Source organism: Cetorhinus maximus, chromosome 2 (assembly GCF_964194155.1).
Source record: "Cetorhinus maximus chromosome 2, sCetMax3.hap1.1, whole genome shotgun sequence".
NCBI lineage: Eukaryota > Metazoa > Chordata > Chondrichthyes > Lamniformes > Cetorhinidae > Cetorhinus > Cetorhinus maximus.
Window position 1 is genome coordinate 29909432 of NC_135880.1, and position 19499 is coordinate 29928930.

Consider the following 19499-nt stretch of genomic DNA (forward strand, 5'->3'; position numbering starts at 1 on the left):
GTATTTGACATCAATATTGAACATATACCTACCACACTTGACAAACATTCACGTTTTATAAACCAGATAGTGTTTTACACATTTTGAAGAAGCTTTAGAAATGGTGACTGAGCGAATGAAAATTCTTCAATGTGTGTGTGCAATCTGCACCATTCTTATTACAGGTAAGTGATTTTAACCTCCTTTCTCAATGATATTAGCAATTAGCTGGTTAAGCCATCAATCACAAATTTATAGTTGTGTTCCATGTACAAGAAGTTATATATGTGTGTGCGGATGTGCCTTTGATATATTGACAAATTTTGAGAGGCAGAGAGAAGGGGCTAAATTTCCCTCCTTTCGCCCAAGCGGAAGGTTGAGGCGGGATTTCCAGTTGCTGCACTAACAGTATAACAACCCCGAACCAGTCTTCTGGATTGGATCTCATTATCTCTAAATCGTTCTCCTGAAAAGATCTCTGCCGTCAAAACGAGTCTATCACCACTGAGGATGGAAAGCTGGGTGTTGTTACAGCAGGAAAGGAAGAAAGCGGGCCTGCTCCCTTCAGAAAGGACCATCATTAGACCATCCGCCTCTGTACCAGGGACTGTCACTAACCCTTTCCTGGTGGTCCCTGGAACTGGTGGTGCCAGCAGGCAGAAATATTGTCCAGGTAGCCAGCTGCTGCCTTCCCCTGACATCATTGCAGTGAGGCAGTGGAGGGTCGGCTGACAGTCCTCAATGCTGAGCCAGAGGGAGAAAAATCCAGGTTAGGGAGGAGTTGCAGAGGTAGGCCTCCTCTGCTGACTTCCCTAATATCACCACCTGCAGTGCAGTAGAGGGAAACCCAACCCACAGAGTAATAATCTTCTGGGGGATGAAGAAAATGAGTCTATTCTTGACGAATGTACACTATTTTCAGTAAGTTTGCCCAGTGAGTAACCAAGCCATATAAAACAGGAATGCTCCAATTTCAATCCTTAGACTATGCTGTTGGTTGATCACAATAGGGGCATTATCATTGGCATTTAATTTTCCTTGGTTCGGGAGGAGAAAAGCATCTGGGCGCCCGCTCCTGATGGCTACTCAGCAAGCCTGGTGAAAGTGCATGTGGTTGGGTACCAATTGAGGACAGGTTTGGGCTCAGTTGTGATAGCCTAGTAATGAAAAAGAGCAACGAGAATAACCGTCATTTGAATTGGGTGCTGGTTGCACACAGCATTATGCCACCAAGGAATCAACACCTTCAGGCAGGTGAGAGCATTGGAAATTAGAAACTGCTAGGGGAAATAAGATGAAGGTCCTTTTGATTTGCCTTCTACTATCTTGGTAGTTGAATGTTAGAATGATAATAGATTTGTTGACCAATTATGGAAATCCATCTCTATCGATTAGTCTGCAACAGGCAGCTTTGGGAATCATAAATCCAGGCTGGGGAATAGATCAATAGAGAAGCAGTGGCAGACATTTAAGGGGATATTTCAGAATGCTCAGAATAAATATATTCCTACTATAAAGAACAATTCTAAAGGGAGGACCCACCATCCGTGGTTAACTAAAGAAGCTAAGGAAAACATCAAACTTAAGGAAAAGCATATGACTGCACAAAGATGAGTGCCAGGTCAGATGATTGGTCAGAATATGATGAACAGCAGAGAATGACTAAAAGGTTAATCGGGAGAAAGACATTATGAGAGAAGTATGAGAGGAAGCTAGCTAGAAATGTAAAAATGGATAGCAAGAGTTGCTACAGGTATTTTAAAAGGAAAAGAGTAACTAAAGTGAGTGTTGGCCCTCTAGAGAGTGACAATGGAGAGTTAATAGTAGATAATAAGGAAATGACAGATGAAATAAACAAATATTTTGCTTCTGTCTTCACTATGGAGGATATAAGAAACATTCCAGTAATAGCTGTAAATTCGGAGGTGGAAGGGAGAGAGGAACTTGGTGAAATTACAATCACTAGGGAAACGGTACTGAGCAAATGATGGAGCTGCAGGCTGACAAGTCTCCGGGTTCAGATGGACTTCATCCTAGGGTCTTAAAAGAGGTGGATAATGAGGTATAGACGCATTGGTGTTAATTTTCCAAAATTCCCTGGATTCTGGAAGGTTCCATCAGACTGGAAATTAGCAAACATAACCCCTATATTCAAGAGGGAGGGAGGCAGAAAACAGGAAACTATAGGCTAGTTAGCTTGATGTCTGTCATGGGGAAGGTTTTAGAATCGATCATTAAGGAGGTTATAGCTGGGCACTTAGAGAACCTCAAGGTAATCGGGAAGAGTCAGCATGGTTTTGTGAAAGGGAAATCATGTTTAACCAATTTATTGGAGTTCTCTGAAGGAGTAATATGTGCTGTGGATAAAGGGGAGCCTGTAGGCATACTGTACTTGGATTTCCAGAAGGCATTCAATAAGGTGCCACCTTATTGGTTAGTGTGGAAAATAAAAACTCAAGGTGTATGGGGTAACGTATTAGCCTGGATAGAAGATTGGCTGCCTATCAGAAAGCAGAGATTATGCATAAATGGGTCTTTTTCTAATTGGCAGGATGTGATAAGTGGAGTCCCGCAGGGGTCTGTGCTGGGGCCTCAACATTTTACAATTTATATCAATGACTTAGATGAGGGGAGTGAAGGCATGATAGCTAAATTTGCAGATGACACAAAGGTAGGAAAGAATGTTGTGAAGAGGACATAAGGAGATTACATCCTAATATAGATACGTTGTATGAGTGGGCAAAAATATGGCAGATAGAATATAAAGTGGGAAAATGTGAAAACGTTAGTATGCAGGTACAGCAAGTAATTAAGAAGGTCAATAGAATGCTATCCTTTATTCCGAGAGGAATTGAACATAAAAGTAAGGATGTTATGTTTCAGTTATACAGAGCATTGGTGAGACCACATCTCGAATATGATGTGCAGTCTTGGTCTCCTTATTTAAGGAAGGATGTAAATGTGTTGGAGGCGGTTCAGAGAAGGTTTACTAGATTGGAATGAGCAGGTTGTCCTATGAGGGAAGGTTAGACAGACTGAACTTGTTTCCACTGGAGTTTAGAAGAGTGAAGGGTGACTTGATTGAAATATATAAGATCCTGAACAGTCTCAACAAGGTGGTGTGAGTCCAGAACTAGGGGCACTGGTTTAAAATTAGGAGTTGCCCTTTTAGCACAAAGATGAGGAGAATTTTTTTCTCTCAGAGCGTTGTGTGACTTTGGAATTCTCTGCCTCAGAAGGTGTTGGAGGCGGGGTCACTGAATATTTTTAAGGCAGAGGTAGATAGATTCTTGTTAGGCAAGGGAATCAAAGGTTATCGGAGTTAGATGGGAATGTGGAAATCGAAACACAAACAGATCAGCCATGATCTTATTGAATGGCAGAGCAGGCTCGAGGGGCCGAATGGCCTACTTCTGTTCCTAATTCGTATGTTTGTAGTTGATTTCCGTAGTGAAACTACTTCAGCTTTGTACCATTTCCATTTTCAAAAATATGCGACCTGACAATGTCTGGTGGGTGGTTAGCTGTTAAGAAGGCTCAGATATTTTAACCTTCAATTGAAGTCAAACTATTCCATGGGACATTCAGAGTATGCCTAAACTGAATAAATTACTGTTGGATATTATTTTTTTCTATTTTACAGAAAAGTCTACATTAATTTGGTCACAAAATCTGGCTCCAACATTCATGGCAAATATGACTGTCGTACGTATAACTGAAGATGCACCAAGAGGTAAACCAATATAAATCCATAAAATTTAAACATGATGTTCTAAATATGTAATTATTCTCTATCCAATATTAGTAACCTGATTGTCAATTAAGCTTGTTATTGAGCCAATTGACACCAATTATCCCTGAGCCCAGTGGAATTTAGTGGGTTAGGTTTACCTATTGGGTTTGCCTGTGGCCTTCTGGGGGCGGAGGTGGTACCACTTTCAAAGGCACTTAGTGCCTGATTGAGGGACCTGGCATCAGGGAGGGTGGAGCCACTAAAAGCCACCCCCTGCCCCCACCCCCACCCCCAACCCCCCTCCACCCCAACCTCAGCCCTGTGACCCCAATCCCACCCCACTCACCTGTGGCCTGGGTTCCTCAACGATACCAGGCATCTCCCTAGGTGCATTAGCGAAAGCAGACATTGCTCCCTCTGACTGGCCAACAGGTCAGGGCAGGCAGGAATCCCTCCCCTGGGATCCAAAATCCTATCAAAGGCCTGATGCTGGCCAGTTATGTGCCTGACAGACACTTAATCTGGCTGGGTCTCCCCCTCAGAAGTGACGTGGATTTCCCACTGGTTCCACAATTGGTAGGCTGAACCCACACCAATTACATTAAATTCTGCCCATGGAACTAAATTTTCTGGCGGGCATTGGGACCCTGACATTATGCACCATATGAAAGTCCCGATCCTGCCCGATTCAGCAACACGTCCATCAGCACAACCTTCCGCGTTGGGTCTCTGAGCCCGGAGGCCCGATCAGAGGACCTGCAGTGATGTCAGGCTGGTAGCCTCACCAGGAGAGGTGGGCGCTGCCAAGGTGGGCAGGTAAGCGCGAGGTTACCTGAACATAGAGGCGTCCTCGGTTATCTGCATAAAATTAATCAAATAAAAATGCCTGAAGTCAGTAGGAACATTGGGATGGAGGAGAAACCCCTCAATTGTGACTTTTCAACCTCGTGGCTCTATCATTTGGGTGTGGAGTTTCTGGCTCTGATGGCCACCTGGCCAGCTACTGCGAGGCTGCCTCGAATGAGCTGCGGTGGGGTTGGGGAGGACAGTGGGAGGGGGGAGGGGATGTTCACTTGGGATAATTTTACTGATATCATCACTATCATTGTTACAGATTGGTGCAGCAATGGGCAAGTAACCAACACGCAAGCAAAAGGGAACTCCATAATGTCAAATTTCTCAATTGTTTTTTTCTTGTAATTTCTGTCCTTCTCATATCTGTCATTTTCCCCCTTCTCCTTATTTTCCGGTTTTTTGCACTGGTCTAGATGCTCACTATTTTCTTCCTCTTCAACCATTTCTACTGTTGCATTAATCATCTCCTTTGTGATTCTCTTCTTCCTCCACTATCTATAGACACCTTGATGTCTAAATATTCACATTTCATGTTTCCATCCCAGGTACATCTGTTTTCCGGATAGCAGCTGATGATAAAGATGGTGATCCACTCTCGTATGGTTTGGAGGGGGAATTAGCATCGGCTCACTTTACAGTGAACAGCAGCAGCGGTGATGTTACTGTGAAAGAAGCAGTTGACCGAGAGGTTTGCATGTCCTTTTTTATTCATTGCCTGCTTTTTCTTTCTATCTGCATTTAACAACAGCGTGTTGTAACTGTAACAGGGGCAAGTTTTTCACAGCTTGTTTTCCGAGAGTGCAGTTCATTTACAACATGGAACATGGTTTCCTTTGGCTTGTAGACCCTGGGCTGGAATTAGTCTTCAGCAGTAGCACATACAGGCGATAATGAACCGGCAGCCATTTGACTTCAATGGGAAACTCAGTTGTCCAGGCTTGTAAACCAGCTGTTGATTCACTATCACCTGTTTTGTTTCACCAGCAAAGACCAATGTCACCCCTCTTGGTTAGATTCCTTTGGAGCCAAGGGGAAGTTATGCTGTTAGTTGGGAGTTATATTTCCCAGCTTATGCATCATTAACTGGGTTTGTCATAACAAAACTACTTAGGTTGCTCTTTTCTTACCATTTCTTTCTGTTTATCAAGGCAATAGGGATTGGAAATCTTCCCTTTGTAGGTGCACAGTGTTACGTTTAGCCCACCCAACAAAGCTCCACCTCCTCAACAGTAGAAAGGTTCCCCCACTGCGCCAATGTGACATTTTTCTTTGCCTCTTACACCAAGGCCTGAATTTTCCTGTGGGCCTGCGGAGACCCGACCTGCGCATTTTTGCACCTTCCGAAATGCATATCCGGCCCATGTGTGACTTTGCCCGGGTTTTTTGTCTTTTCACACAGGGGGCGGGTTCCCCATGTATTTTGTGAGCAGCGATGAAGTTGGTTCTCCGACACAGCAGTCCAACCCCCAACATCATTCAAAGGCTCCCTAAACCTCATCCTTAGCCCCTCATGATCCACCCACCCACATGCCGCTACATGCTCCATTGTCATGACTCACTGGGGATAGCGTGCTGTAATATCAAGCCCCACTGCTCACCGAGCCATGACAAATGTGAAAAGTTTGACCAAACCACCAGATTGCCCCAATTCTACCTAACTGTTTAATTTAGGTTAACAGAATACAAGCACCAGGTTTGTAAACTTAATAAGTAAATAACTGTTTATTGAACAAATTGGCTTTAGCTAGTGGCAAAAGAAAGAAATATGAACTGCTAACTTTTAACTCTATTACTTAAACTCTCCCCCTTCTTAAACCCCTCTACATAAACATATATACACACTCACACACACACACACACACACACACAACACAAAAAACATGGATTTTAAGGGATGAGATAAAAACAGTTCATTAGCACCAATCTCGAGTGCAGGATTAGATTTGTTGATTTTGATTCATATCTTCCAAATTCCTTACAGTTTATTGTTGATGACATGAGGTTGTCTCCCAGCACTTTCAGTCTGTGGTTCCCTGGTTGAGAAACTTGCTTTTCAATGTCTCTACAGATTTTTCCCCTTTTCCTCTTGACAGGGGTTTTCAGAGAAAGCAGGTTACAGAGGTGTGAGGAATAGCCAGCTAGCTATTGTGGCAGAATTACTGGAATCTTACAAACACAGGAGAGAGAGGTTTTAACTTTTCCCTCTTTGCAGGCTAGGAGTAGTACTGCCTGCAGTTACCACACAAAACCCTGGTCACCTGGTCAGGTTAAATTAAAATGCTGTCATGAGGCTGTTCCCCTTAGTCCAGGACTCCTTTCTGGCACCATCCTGTTCTTTTATGGTACACTCTGTTCCAGGATATAACATTGTAGATATTCCTCATCCTTTTCTAGTGAACATGTCTTTCAACTGCAGCCATGGTAGTTTTTAAAGCCACAGTCCAAGGAAAATAAAAATAGGTTCTTTACATGCCTCCACTCTTAAAAAGGATGAAATACCATTTAAAAAATGTGTTTCATCACAAGGTATGTGACACATGGACAACAAAACACAAGACTTACATTCATTCATCCATTCTTCCCCCTTATGCTTATTTCAATAATTTACACCCGGGACAATGCATCCGCGATTACATTTTCTTTACCGGCAATGTGAACAATCTTTACATTGAATGATTGAAACAATAGATTCCATCTAAACAATTTCACATTTCAAGTTTTAGATTTCTCAATGAATGCCAGCGGATTATGGTCAGTGTAGATTAGTGTTTCTTTGTTATAGTGTCGGACATAAACTTCAAAGTGTTGAAGAGACAACAACAATGCTAGAGTTTCTTTTTCTACTGTAGAGTACTTCCTCTGATATTGATTTAGTTTATTGGAAAAGTATCCCACCGGCTTTTCTATCCCTTTCCTTGCTTTTGAATTTTGCTCTTTTTTTTCTTTACTCTTGCCCTGTTCCACATCATTACTATTGGATTTAACCCAGTTTTCTTGTGTTTTTGTTCCCTGCCTCTGCATCTTGAGTTCACATGTTTTTCTTTTTCTTTTACCCTATCTTTACTTCGAGATTTGTCCCTTTTTCCTCTATCTTTGTCTTTACTCTGTTCTCTATCTCAGCTTCTGGATCTCGCCTCTTTATCATCACTCTGCTCTGGATCACATGTGCTGGATTTTGACTTGACTTATTTTTCCAACTCTTTTCCATTAGTTTCCATTACTCTCATGCTATTTTACGTGCTCCTGTGAGTCTTTCTAGAAATATGGACAGGTAATCCAACATGGTGGATTTGTCTTTCTGCTTTAGGAATTTTTCCTTAAGCGCTTTTAATTGACCTCTTATTTCATGACCATAGATTAATTTGAATGAATTAAAACCAGTAGATTAACTCAGAGAACCTCTGGTAGCAAATAGTAAGAAATCTAATCCTTTGTCCCAATCCTTTTGGTATTCATTGCAATAGGTCTTAATCATGGTTTTGAGAGTCTGATGGTATCTTGCTAAAGCTCCCTGTGTCTGTGCGTGATAGGTGGTGGGCTTTAGTTGTCTGATACCCAAACTGCTGATTATCTCCTGGAAAACTTTAGACGTGAAGTTAGAACCTTTTTCAGATTGTATTTCAATTGGTAGGCCATAATGGGTGAAAAACTGAGTTCACTTATCCACTACCACCCTAGCTGTGATTGTCCTTAAAGGAATAGTTTCTGGAAATCGGGTGGTTATATCCATGATTGTAAGGATATATTGATGCCCTGCTTTTGTTTTGGATAATGGTCCTACACAATCTATTAATACCTGACTGAATGGTTCTTCAAAAACTGGTATGAGTATTAAAGGTGTTGGTTTGATTACATGTTGAGATTTACCTACTATCTGACATGTACGACACATTTTACAAAATTGCACTCCGCCTTATGAAGTCATGGCCAGGTAAAATGCCTGTTTATCAATACTTGGGTTTTCCATATTCCTACATGTCCTACTATAGGGATTTCATGTGCTGCTCACAATATATCCTTACAATATTTGGGCGGTACCACTATCTGATGAACAACCATCAATTCCTCATCCACTGGTCTGTGAGGATGTCTCCACTTCCTCATCAGAACTCCGTTTTTAATGTAATAGCACTCCAGAACTCCTTCCACCTCAGCTTCAGTGTGAGCTGACTGTGTTAACTTGTTTAACTCTGGATTTGCTTTCTGAGCCTCAATTAATGAAGGCCTGCCAAACACTTCCTTTGAATTATCCTCATCCTTAAAGAAAGTTTCAGCTACTCTAACATCTGCTCGTGGTATTACTTTGACATCTGGTGATGGACTTTGTTTAGCCATTGCTCTGGTCACCACACACATTGGAAAAATACCAGGAACTTGTTCTTGTAGCTGCTCTGTCTATTTAGCCTCTCTTGGACTCTCCGTAATTATGGGCAAAACTATAACCTTCACTCTTGCCAAATCGTTCCCCAGGAGTGAATCAACCCCATCCATGGATAATTTCTTAACTACTCCTACAACCACTGATCCGGACAACAAATCACATTCCAATTGCACTTTGTACAATGGAACCAGATATACTCTCCACTTATCCTGTTTACCAATACTTTAGCTTTCATTGAACTCTCTGGAGGGAAAACTGGGTCCTTCCCCAGTTTGAGTAGCACCTGTGTTCCTTAATATAGTTATGGGTTTAGTTGCATTATTTAATGAAAAAGGGGTTATCTTCCCTTTAGACTAAAACCCTTTATATCTCTCATCTCCCTTATTCACTTCACCTGCATTCAAGCAGTGTTTACCTCCAGACCCTTATTTGTAGTTAAAGCTACAATTTGGTCTGTGGCGTTTTCTGTTTGAGTTTCCTTTTCGGACTCACTCTTACGAACTCCAATAAGTCCCATTGACTTCCCTTGCAACTTCCAGCATTCTGAACGAATGTGTCCCACTTTATTACAATGGAAACACTTAGGCCTTTGAATTTCACCTCCACCCTCAGTACCTTCCCTCCTGATCTGGGGAGGAGATTTCAAAGTATTCCCAGCTATCCATTCTTTACCCTGGCTACTTGCCTTCCTCTCACTCTCCTACTCTCTATCCTTTTCAAATTTATGGGAGTGATGGAAAAAAGGTTTAGTTTTATGGATCAGCTCATAATCGTCAGCCATTATTCCTGCCTGTCTAGCAGTTGCAACCCTTTGGTCTTCCACATGGGTTCTTATTACAGAAGGTAGGGAGTTTTTAAATTCTCCCAAGAGAATGGTCTCTCTGAGAACTTCATAGGTAGTTTCAACTCCTAATACTCGTTTCCACCCGTCAAAACTATTTTGCTTAATCCTTTCAAATTCAATGTAAGTTTACCCAGGCTGTTTTCTTAGGGCAACATTTTCCCCACATCGGGGCCGGGGGGGAGTGCGGGAACAGGTGTGGGCAGGCAGGCTTTCAATCGACGCCCCCAGTTGGGGGCGCACTACCATTTTGCATGGGCGGACCAATTAAGGCCCGCCCAGCGTGACGTCCACCAGGAAGCGCTATGCATATGTGTGTGGAAGAGCACACAGATCTCCTTGAGGCAAAGTGCTGCCTCAGGGAGATCAGCTCACATTTTAAACTTTAAATAAAGCTGAGAAAAAAAATTCCCTGCCACGTCCCCTCATGTGACACTGTCACAAGAGTTGGGACATGTCCATAACTTTTATTTTAAAATATTATGAGATTTTAAAATCCTCATGAAACCTCATCCTGCCCATGGATGAGGTTTCATGCTATTTCAGAAGCCTGCCAGGGCTCCCAGCCTGCCCGCCAACCTTAAGGTTGGATGGGTAGGTCCATTAATGACTTCAACTACTTTGTTAATGGCCTTAATAGGCCGTTGACAGGTCGGCGGGCGTGCAGCCGACTCAGGTGTGCGCCTGCCGAACCGAAAGTCTGAATGACGAGCTTTGACGTCAGGACGCATACCTGACGTCACCCCGCTTCATTTTACGCATCAGCGAGCGGGCCCTGCCCCTGCTCACTGACCAGAGAATACAGCCCTTAACTTTCAAAACTTTTGTCGATATGCTTTAGGGACCAACTCATATGCACTCAAAATGGCCTTTTTCACCGCATCATAATCCCTAGAAACCTCCCCCGACAGTGAGGCATGAATTTCCTGTGCTCTACCTATCAATTTGCTCTGCATGGGTAATGTCCAGTTTTCCTTTGGCCAATTCATCTGTTTAGCTATCTTCTCCAATGAAATAAAGAATGCTTCAATGCCTCTTTCTTCAAATTTTGGAAAAGCTTGTACAAATTTAAAGACTCCCCACTGGATTCTGATCTGGACATAAGTCCTGCATCACCTCCTGGTGCCTCTTATTTAACTGCCAGCATTTTAAACTGATATTCCCTTTCTTTATCCTTCTCTATTGCCTTGAATTCTCTGTCTCTCTCTTTTTCTCTTTCCTCCTTTTCTAAACTCCCCATATTTAATTCCCTTTGGAATACCCTTTTTCTTTCTGCTGCCTCTTGTTCCAATTTTTTTATTTGCAACTGAACTTGAGCCCATTACGATGGATCACCCCTTGGAGAGCTCTGTCTCTCAGGTATTCCTTCCAGTTTTAAATGTTGTGCTATCTCTTTGATTATCTCTGCCTTCCCAGCATTGGCAGGCAATCCTACTTGCCAATTCAATTAACCTGGCTTTTGGAATGCCTTGTAAAATCGTCAGGGACATCTCTTCCACTTGCAGGAAGGTTTTAACAGTTTCTAGTGCCATCTTATTTTTGATAGTACAGACCTGGCATTTCCCTTTACCTTTAATACTTACTAAATCTACACCCAACTCGTCATTGTCTTTTGTCCAAAATATGCCGGATTCAAGCCCCCAAACTTTGTCACGACTCACTGGGGATAGTGCACTGTAATATCAAGCCCCACTGTTCCCCGAGCCATGACAAATGCGAAAAGTTTGACCAAACCACCGGATTGCCCCAATTCTACCTAACTGTTTAATTTAGGTTAACAGAATACAAGTAACAGGTTTGTACATTTAATAAGTAAATAATTGTTTATTGAACAAATTGGCTTTAACTAGTGGCAAAAGAGAGGAATATGAACTGCTAACTTTTAACTCTATAACTTAAACTCTACCCTTTCTTAAACCCCAATACATAAATGCACACACACACCACACACACACACACACACACACACCTACACACATACACCCCCCCCCCCCCATAAGACACACAAAACAAGGATTTTAAGGGGTGAGATAAAACAGTTCAATAGCACCAATCTGGGGTACAGGATTAGATGGGTTGATTTTGATTGCTGTTTTCCAAATTCCTTGCAGTTTGTTGTTGATGATATGAGGTGGTCTCCCAGCCCTTTCAGTCTGTGGTTCACTGGTTGAAAAACTTTGCTTTTCAATGTCTCTACTGGTGATTTTTCCCCTTTTCCTCTTGACAGGGGTTTTCAGAGAAAGCATGTTACAGAGATGTAAGGGATAGCCAGCTATCTACTGTGGCAGAATTACTGGAATCTTACAAACACGGGAAAGAGAGGTTTTAGGTATTCCCTCTTTGCAGGCTAGGAGCAGTACTGTCTGCACTGTTACCACACAAAACCCTGGTCACCTGGTCAGGAGTCAATTAAAATGCTGTCGTCAGGCAGTGCCCCTTGGTCTATGACTCCTTTCTAGCACCATTCTGTTCTTTCATGGCACACTCTGTTCCAGGATACAACATTGTTGATATTCCTCATCCTGTTCCAGTGAACATGTCTTTCAACTGCGGCCATGGTAGTTTTTAAAGCCACAGTCCAATTTTAAAGCCACAGTCCAAGAAAAATAAAAATAAGCTCTTTACACAATCATCAGCCATGCTACTCCATGTCCCCTCACTGCCCATCCCAAGTCACCCCCATTCCTCTCAGATTGCTCATGTCCCCTTCCTCCCACCCTATGTCCCCTCAGATCATCCATGACACCCCATGCCCCTCAGGTTCCCCATGCCACCCCATGCCACCTACATGCTCCCTATGTACCCTTCAAATCCATTCAGCCATTACACATTTTATGCACAATGTACAGTCCTCAGGAGTCATGCAATAGCAATGGGAATTATTTTAAAATTATTGGAAAAAAATTAAACCTCTAACAACCTAATAAAATCCTGAATTGAAACACACTATAATTGATATTAGAAAGAAAAAATCTACTCCAGTGTAAAAAAATTATAATAATTTAAGTGCCTATTAGGTTCTTAAACAAACAAGAAACCATATTACGTGCTTAAAAGTTTCAATCATTCTGAGATCAATCACCTGCTGAGCTGAAACTATGATAAGCTTTTGAAACCCTGCCATGTATTCATAATGGCTACTGCTGATGGAAGAAAAGCTCTCAGCTACATTGCCTGAAACTGATAGAACAGAATGGCATCCCACTTCCATTTGCCTGTCAATCAATGGGGGGAGCAGGCGCAGAGATTTTTTTTTCAACTTTCAAAAGCAGGGTTTTTTTTTAACAGCTTGAGCTGTCAGTTGATTTAAATCACAGCACAAAACATGACAGTAGAAATTGACAGGACATTTGTTTTATATATTTTTTAATGCATTATGGTACTTTTGACAATTGGAAAAGTACTGTAATGCATGACAACAATAACACAATATTGGTCAATATAAAACTCAATTTACCTTTGTGAGACAGATCCCTATGAGGAATCACTGCATTAATACCTCATTTACATGACAAAACAGCATCTACTAGTGACATTTGAAGGTGTCGACCCATTTTACACTTAGCTTTCCAAATGTTCCTGACACCTCAGCAGCCATCCCTCAGTGGTCATAAACTCTTCAAGGAAGTGTGCATTTTCAGGAGTTCCAAAACCCACAATAGCAAGCAAAAATAGTATGCGGGAGGGAATACAATTTTCTGTGGTCCTCACAATGAGTTCCTAGTCCTTGGAAGAAAGGCATGTGTGTTTTGCACCCAAGGCCATCCAGACCTGCAAAAAGGCCACATGAAAATTGTGTGGGGTCAGGAAGGCAGAGAAAAAATGCCTATCCAGCAAAAAAGCTAAGTTCAGCATTTTGCGACCCAGTTTGTATCTTGATGAAAATCCGGCTCCAGCCCTCCACATTGACTTCGATTTCTGCAACATGCCCCATTCATCAGGAATTGAGTTGAGACTGCCCAAATTTATTGTACAGATTGAACAACCAGCAGAAACTCATCCAACTGGACAGGTCTGAATTTGAACCCAAGCATCACCCAATTTTATTCTAGGGCTCCTTGACACCGCACTCAAAGTTGACTTGATGTCAAAACCAACTATTCACACCTTTCATTTGACACTCAATTTTTGCATCCATGCCTGAATTGAGGTCATGAAGTGGTCGAGAGCTAAGTAGTTCTTGTGGAACCCAAACTGAGTGCTAATGAGCAGGTTATTGGTGAGAAGGTGTCACTTGTTGCCATCATTGATGACTCTTCTCATCACTTTGTTAATGTCGCAGTAATTAACCAGCTTATATTGGTTTTGCTTTCTGAGAATAGGAATCATTGGAGCAATCATTCACATTGCCAGGTAGATGTCAGTATCATAACTGCATTGAGATAGCTTAGTTAGGGGCTGACCATTTCTGATTCACCAGTGTTTAGCACTGCAGCCAGGATGCTGTCATTTTTGAGCTGAGCCTAGTGCGCTCACCTGCGTCTTAATGTGGCAATATGAAGAAGTGAATTGGCTAGACACTGACATCTACGATGGTGGGAATGTCAGGGAAAGGCTGAATAGAATCATCAACTTGATATCTCAGACTGAACATTGTTGCAAACACTACATCTTTACTCATGTGCAGGGCTCCATCATAGTTAAGGATGAAGAAGTTCATGCAACTTACTCCTTTTATTTGTTACCTGGTTGTTCTTCACCGTTATCAAATGAATGTAGTATAGCTACACAGCTTGGTTCTCATCTGTTGGTTATAGAAACACTTAGCTTTGTCTTACATTCTGTTTATGTGTTTAGCCAACAGATGGTCCTGTTTTGCACCTTTACTCAGTTGATGTCTCATTCTGTGGTACATCTGGCACAGGTCCTGACATGCCCTTCTACATTCCCCTTGAATGACAGGGGGTGAAGGATTGAGGAATTTGTTGGGTCATGATTGTGCCGGAATATAATTCTACTGCTACGAACAGATCACAGCCCCTCAAACCCAATTTTAAGTGCTGGATTTGTCATTAATCTATTCCACTTAGCACAATCCTAAATGTCCTTACTATGAAGATGAGATTTTAATCTTCACAAGGACTATGCGATGGCTACTCCTGTCAATGCTATCGTAGATGGATTTATTTCGGACTGGTAGGATGGTGAGGGTGAGATCAAGGTTCTATTGGTTCTATTAGCAGCCAAGGCAGACCAAGTCTGGCAGCTATGTTAGAACCATAGAAATCACAGAAAAGTTATGGTACAGAAAGAGGCCATTCAGCCCATCATGACTACGCTGGCCAAAAAGAGATGAAAGAAACTAGCTGCTCACTTGAATCCCACTTTCCAGCACCTGGTTCACAGCCTTGCAGGTTACAGCACTTCAGATGTAGATCCAAGTACCTTTTAAATGAGTTGAGTGTTTCAGCCTCAATCACCAATTTAGGCGGTGAATTCCAGAGGCCCACCACCCTCTGGGCGAATAAGCTTTTTCTCATGACCCCTCTAATCCTTCTACCAATCAACCAATCACCTTAAAGCTATGTCCCCAGTTAATTGACCCCTCAGCTAGGGGAAACAAGTCTTTTCCTGTCTACCCTGTCTAGGTTCACTAATGTCCTTTAGGGAAGGAAACCTTACCTGGTCTGGCCTACATGTGACTCTAGACCCACATCAATGTCTCTTAAATGCTCTCTGAACAAGGGCAATTAGCGATGGAAAAAAAGTGCTGGCCTAGCCAGCGACACTTACATCCCATGAATGAATTTTAAAAAACGCCCCTCATAATTTTGTACACCTCATTTAGGTCACCCTTTAGCCTCCTCTGTTCTGAGGAAAACAACGCTAGCATATCCTATCTCTTTCCATAGCTGCAATTTTCAAGCCCAGCATCATTCTTGCAAATCTCCTCTGCACTCTCTCCAGAGCAATTATGTCCTTCCTGTGATGTGGCAGTGGCATAGTGGGATTGTCACTGGACTAATATTCCACAGTAATGCCCTGGGGACCCAGGTTCGAATGCTGTCACGGCAGATGGTGAAACTTGAATTCAGTAATAAATCTCATGATGACCACAAAGCCATTGTTGGTTGTTATAAAAACCCATCTGGTTCACTAATGTCCTTTAGAGAAGGAGATCTACTGTCCAAACCTGGTCTGGTCTACATGTGACTCCAGACCCACAGCAATATGGTTGACTCTTAAATGCCCTCTGAATAAGGCAATTAGGGTTTGCCTAGCCAGCGATGCCCACGTCCAATGAATAAAAAATACCTGTATACAAATTTCCAGCTGTGTTTTATACAGTTCCATCATTAAATCCCGGTTTTGTATTCAATACCTCGCCCAATAAAGGAAAGCATTCCATATGCTTTCTTTACCACCTTGTCCACCTGCCCTGGCCCCTTCAAGGACCTGTGAACATGCACTCCAAGGTCTCTCACTTCCTCAAACCCTCTCAATATCTTCCTGTTTATTGATTATTCCCTTGCTTTGTTTGCCCTCCCCAGAAGCATTACCTCACACTTTTCCAGATTGAATTCCACTTGCCACTTCTCCACCCAGTCAACCAAACCATTTATATCATTCTGGAGTCGACAGCTATCCTCTTCACTATCAACTACAGGGCCAATTTCTCTGCAAATTTCCCAATCATGCCTCCCACATTTAAGTCTAAATCATTAATATATACAACAAATAGCAAAGGCCCCAACACTGAGCCCTGTAGAACACCATTGGAAACTGTTTTCCATTCGCAAAAACATCCATCAACCATTACCCTTTGTTTCCTGTCACTGAGCCAATTTTGGATCCAACCTACCACCTTCCCCTGTATCCCATGCGAGCTCACTTTCCTGACTAGTCTGCCATGTGGGACCTTGTCAAATGCCTTATTGGAATCCATGTAGACAACATCCCCTGCACTACCCTCATCAATCCTCCTTGTTATCCACTCAAAAAATTCTATTAAGTTAGTAAGGCATGATCTTCCCCTAACAAAACCATACTGACTATCCCTGATTAACCCATGCCTTTCCAAGTGACAGTTTATCCTGTCTCTCAGAATTATTTACAATAATTTGCCCACCACCGAAGTCAGACTGACCAGTCTATAATTTTCTGGGCTATCCCTCGCACACTTTTTAAATAATGGTACAACGTTCGCAGATCTCCAATCCTCTGGGACCTCACCTGTATCTAGTGAGGATTGGAAAATAATCCTCAGAGCATCTGCTATTTCCTTCTTGGCTTCCTTCAACAGCCTGGGATACAATCCATCTAGTCCTGGTGATTTATCCACATTCAAGGATGCCAGTCCCTCCAGTACTCCCTCTCTCACTATGCTTATTGTATCTAATATTTCACACTCCTCCTCTTTAACTAGAATGTCTGCATCATCCCTCTCCTTAGTGAAGACAGAGACAAATTACTCATCGAGAACCCTGTCCACATCTTCAGCATCAACCCACAAGTTATCATGTACATCTCTGATAGGCCCAACCCTTTCCTTAGTTATTCTCTTGCTCTTAATGTACTGGTAAAACATCTTTGAGTTTTCCTTGATTTTACCTGCCAATATTTTTTCGCATCTTCTCTTTGCTTTCCTAATTTCCATTTTTACTTCACCCCAGTACTTTCTATACTCCTCTAGGCTTTCTTCAGTATTAAGACTTTTGTGACTGTCATGAGCTTTCTTTCTCTGCTTTATCTTGGCCTGTAAGCTTCTGGAAAACCAGGGGGCTCTAGACTCAGCAGTACCACCCTTTTTCTTTGTGGGGAGACGTCTACACTGTGGCCGTAGAATCTCGCCTTTGAATGCCTCCCACTGATTTGACACAGTTTTTCCTTCCAATAGCTGTATCCAGTCCACTCTCGCCAGCTCACCTCTGAGCTGTTCTTTAGTTTTCAGCCAGTTTCATCAGTGGTATTATTACCGAGCCACTTGTGAGGATGGACATTGAAGATGAATGCCCAGAGTATATTCTATGTCTTTCTTTCCCCTCAGTACCTTCTCCAAGTAGTGTTCAGCTTGGAAAATCACTGACTTGTCAGCAATGTGGAATTCAACTGGATTACCTGTTGAGGACACTCCCAATTGACCATACAGCATTGAGTTCCCACTACTATCCTGACATTGTGTGAGGGAATCTATATTTTTAAATTAAATTTGTATGTTTCTGATACAGACCCTACCTCAAAACAGAAACTGAACTGAAAAGGGAAAGAGATAGGGAAGCAGAAAAGATGAAGGTTGGGAAATTGAAACTGGACCTTGTTGAAAGATATAAATGGACATAGATCAATCCAAGCAGCAGGAGCAGTTGTTGAATCCACTAATACAGTACAAGCAAGCTGAAGAAGGCAGCCTGGATCCAGAAGATGAGAATAAGTTGCTGCAGCTGTTTCTGGAAGATAACATCAGTGGCTCTAAGCCATCCAGATCAAGTTGAGAAGGTTCTGCAGACATGCGCCATTTGTGCTGAAGACCAGGCCTGTGGAACTTGGGTTGGTTGTGTGTTGCTGTCAGCTGGGAATCAGAATAGCTCCTAGAAGGGATTTGAACTCTTCCCCCCTCCCCCTGAAAGTGCATTAGCCTAGGCCTGTAGTTTAGTAACCCAGTGACATCACCACCACACTACCATGACCTCCTTGGCCCAGTACCTCAGCGCTCCGCTAACATATGTCCAAACCACCAGACCACACTTGGTTTATCATTTCACTCCCTCAGTACTGTCCTGTGCTGGAGTGTCAATTCGGATCATGAGGCCAAACCCTGATAAGGGATTCAAATCTTCATTCTCCTGCTCCTAAGCCATGAATGCTATCAACTGAGCCAAGGTGAATCACATGGGAAAAGCTAACATTTGACAATCTAGATTAGAGAGATATAACAGGCTGAAAGCACTAAACACAGCCAAATTTTTCATTCACACTCTGAACTTCTGTTTTTTACTCATGTTTACATTTCATCAAAATAAGCAAAGTGGATATTTTTGATCCCATAAAAGCAAAATACTGCGGATGCTGGAAATCTGAAACAAAAACAGAAATTGCTGGAAAAACTCAGTCTAACAGCATCCGTGGAGAGAAAAACAGAGTTAATGTTTTGTGTCCGTATGACTTGAAAGAAGAAGAGTCATATGGGCTCAAAACGTTAACTCTGTTTTTCTTTCCACAGATGCTGTCAAACCTGCTGAGTTTTTCCAGCATTTTCTGTTCTTATTTTTGATCCCATTGTTGGACAAATGGGAATTGAGGTGTACCTTGCAAATGCACTCCTGCTCCTTCTGACACACAAGAAAATTGTAAATAATTAATAGTGGCTTAGTTTATTGGGCCATTTCTAACCCCAAATCCAACTCCCAAAAGGTTTTGGCTGCCAGGGTTTCCTCACTCAGGGCTCAGGTTGAGTTTGCAGTCCTGAGCCCTGATAACATAGTCAAAGCCAATCTGCATAGATAAACAAGGACCTTTCGCTTTTATCTTAAACAAGGACCTGGTTGGCTTCAAAATAATAGGTTTGTCCTTGACACCTGCAAGTTAAAATCGCAGTCAGCAGGATTGAGGTGGAAGGCTAGAGGCTGAGTGTCCTGCTGCCTTTTAATTGCGTCCACCCCCCATCAGATCTGGTTTCTGTACAGTGAGGGAGGTTAAAATTCTCCCAGTGACTCCCCAGTTGTCATAGGTAATGGCAACTCATTTTCAATTCCAGATTTTTGTTAATTGAA

At 42.3% G+C, this 19499-nt stretch overlaps 2 long non-coding RNA genes across 2 annotated transcripts in view; both read left to right on the top strand.

Annotated features, from left to right (window-relative positions):
• LOC144690193 (uncharacterized) lies at nucleotides 1-5158 on the top strand. Its single transcript, XR_013578799.1, has 3 exons — nucleotides 1-164; nucleotides 3623-3712; nucleotides 5113-5158. It is a non-coding gene; the product is annotated as an uncharacterized LOC144690193 (long non-coding RNA).
• LOC144690183 (uncharacterized) overlaps nucleotides 5149-19499 on the top strand; it is a 24151-nt gene continuing 9800 nt past the window's right edge. The window contains exon 1 of the long non-coding RNA XR_013578788.1: nucleotides 5149-5255. This is a non-coding gene — a long non-coding RNA (uncharacterized LOC144690183). The remainder of the gene's footprint in view (nucleotides 5256-19499) is intronic.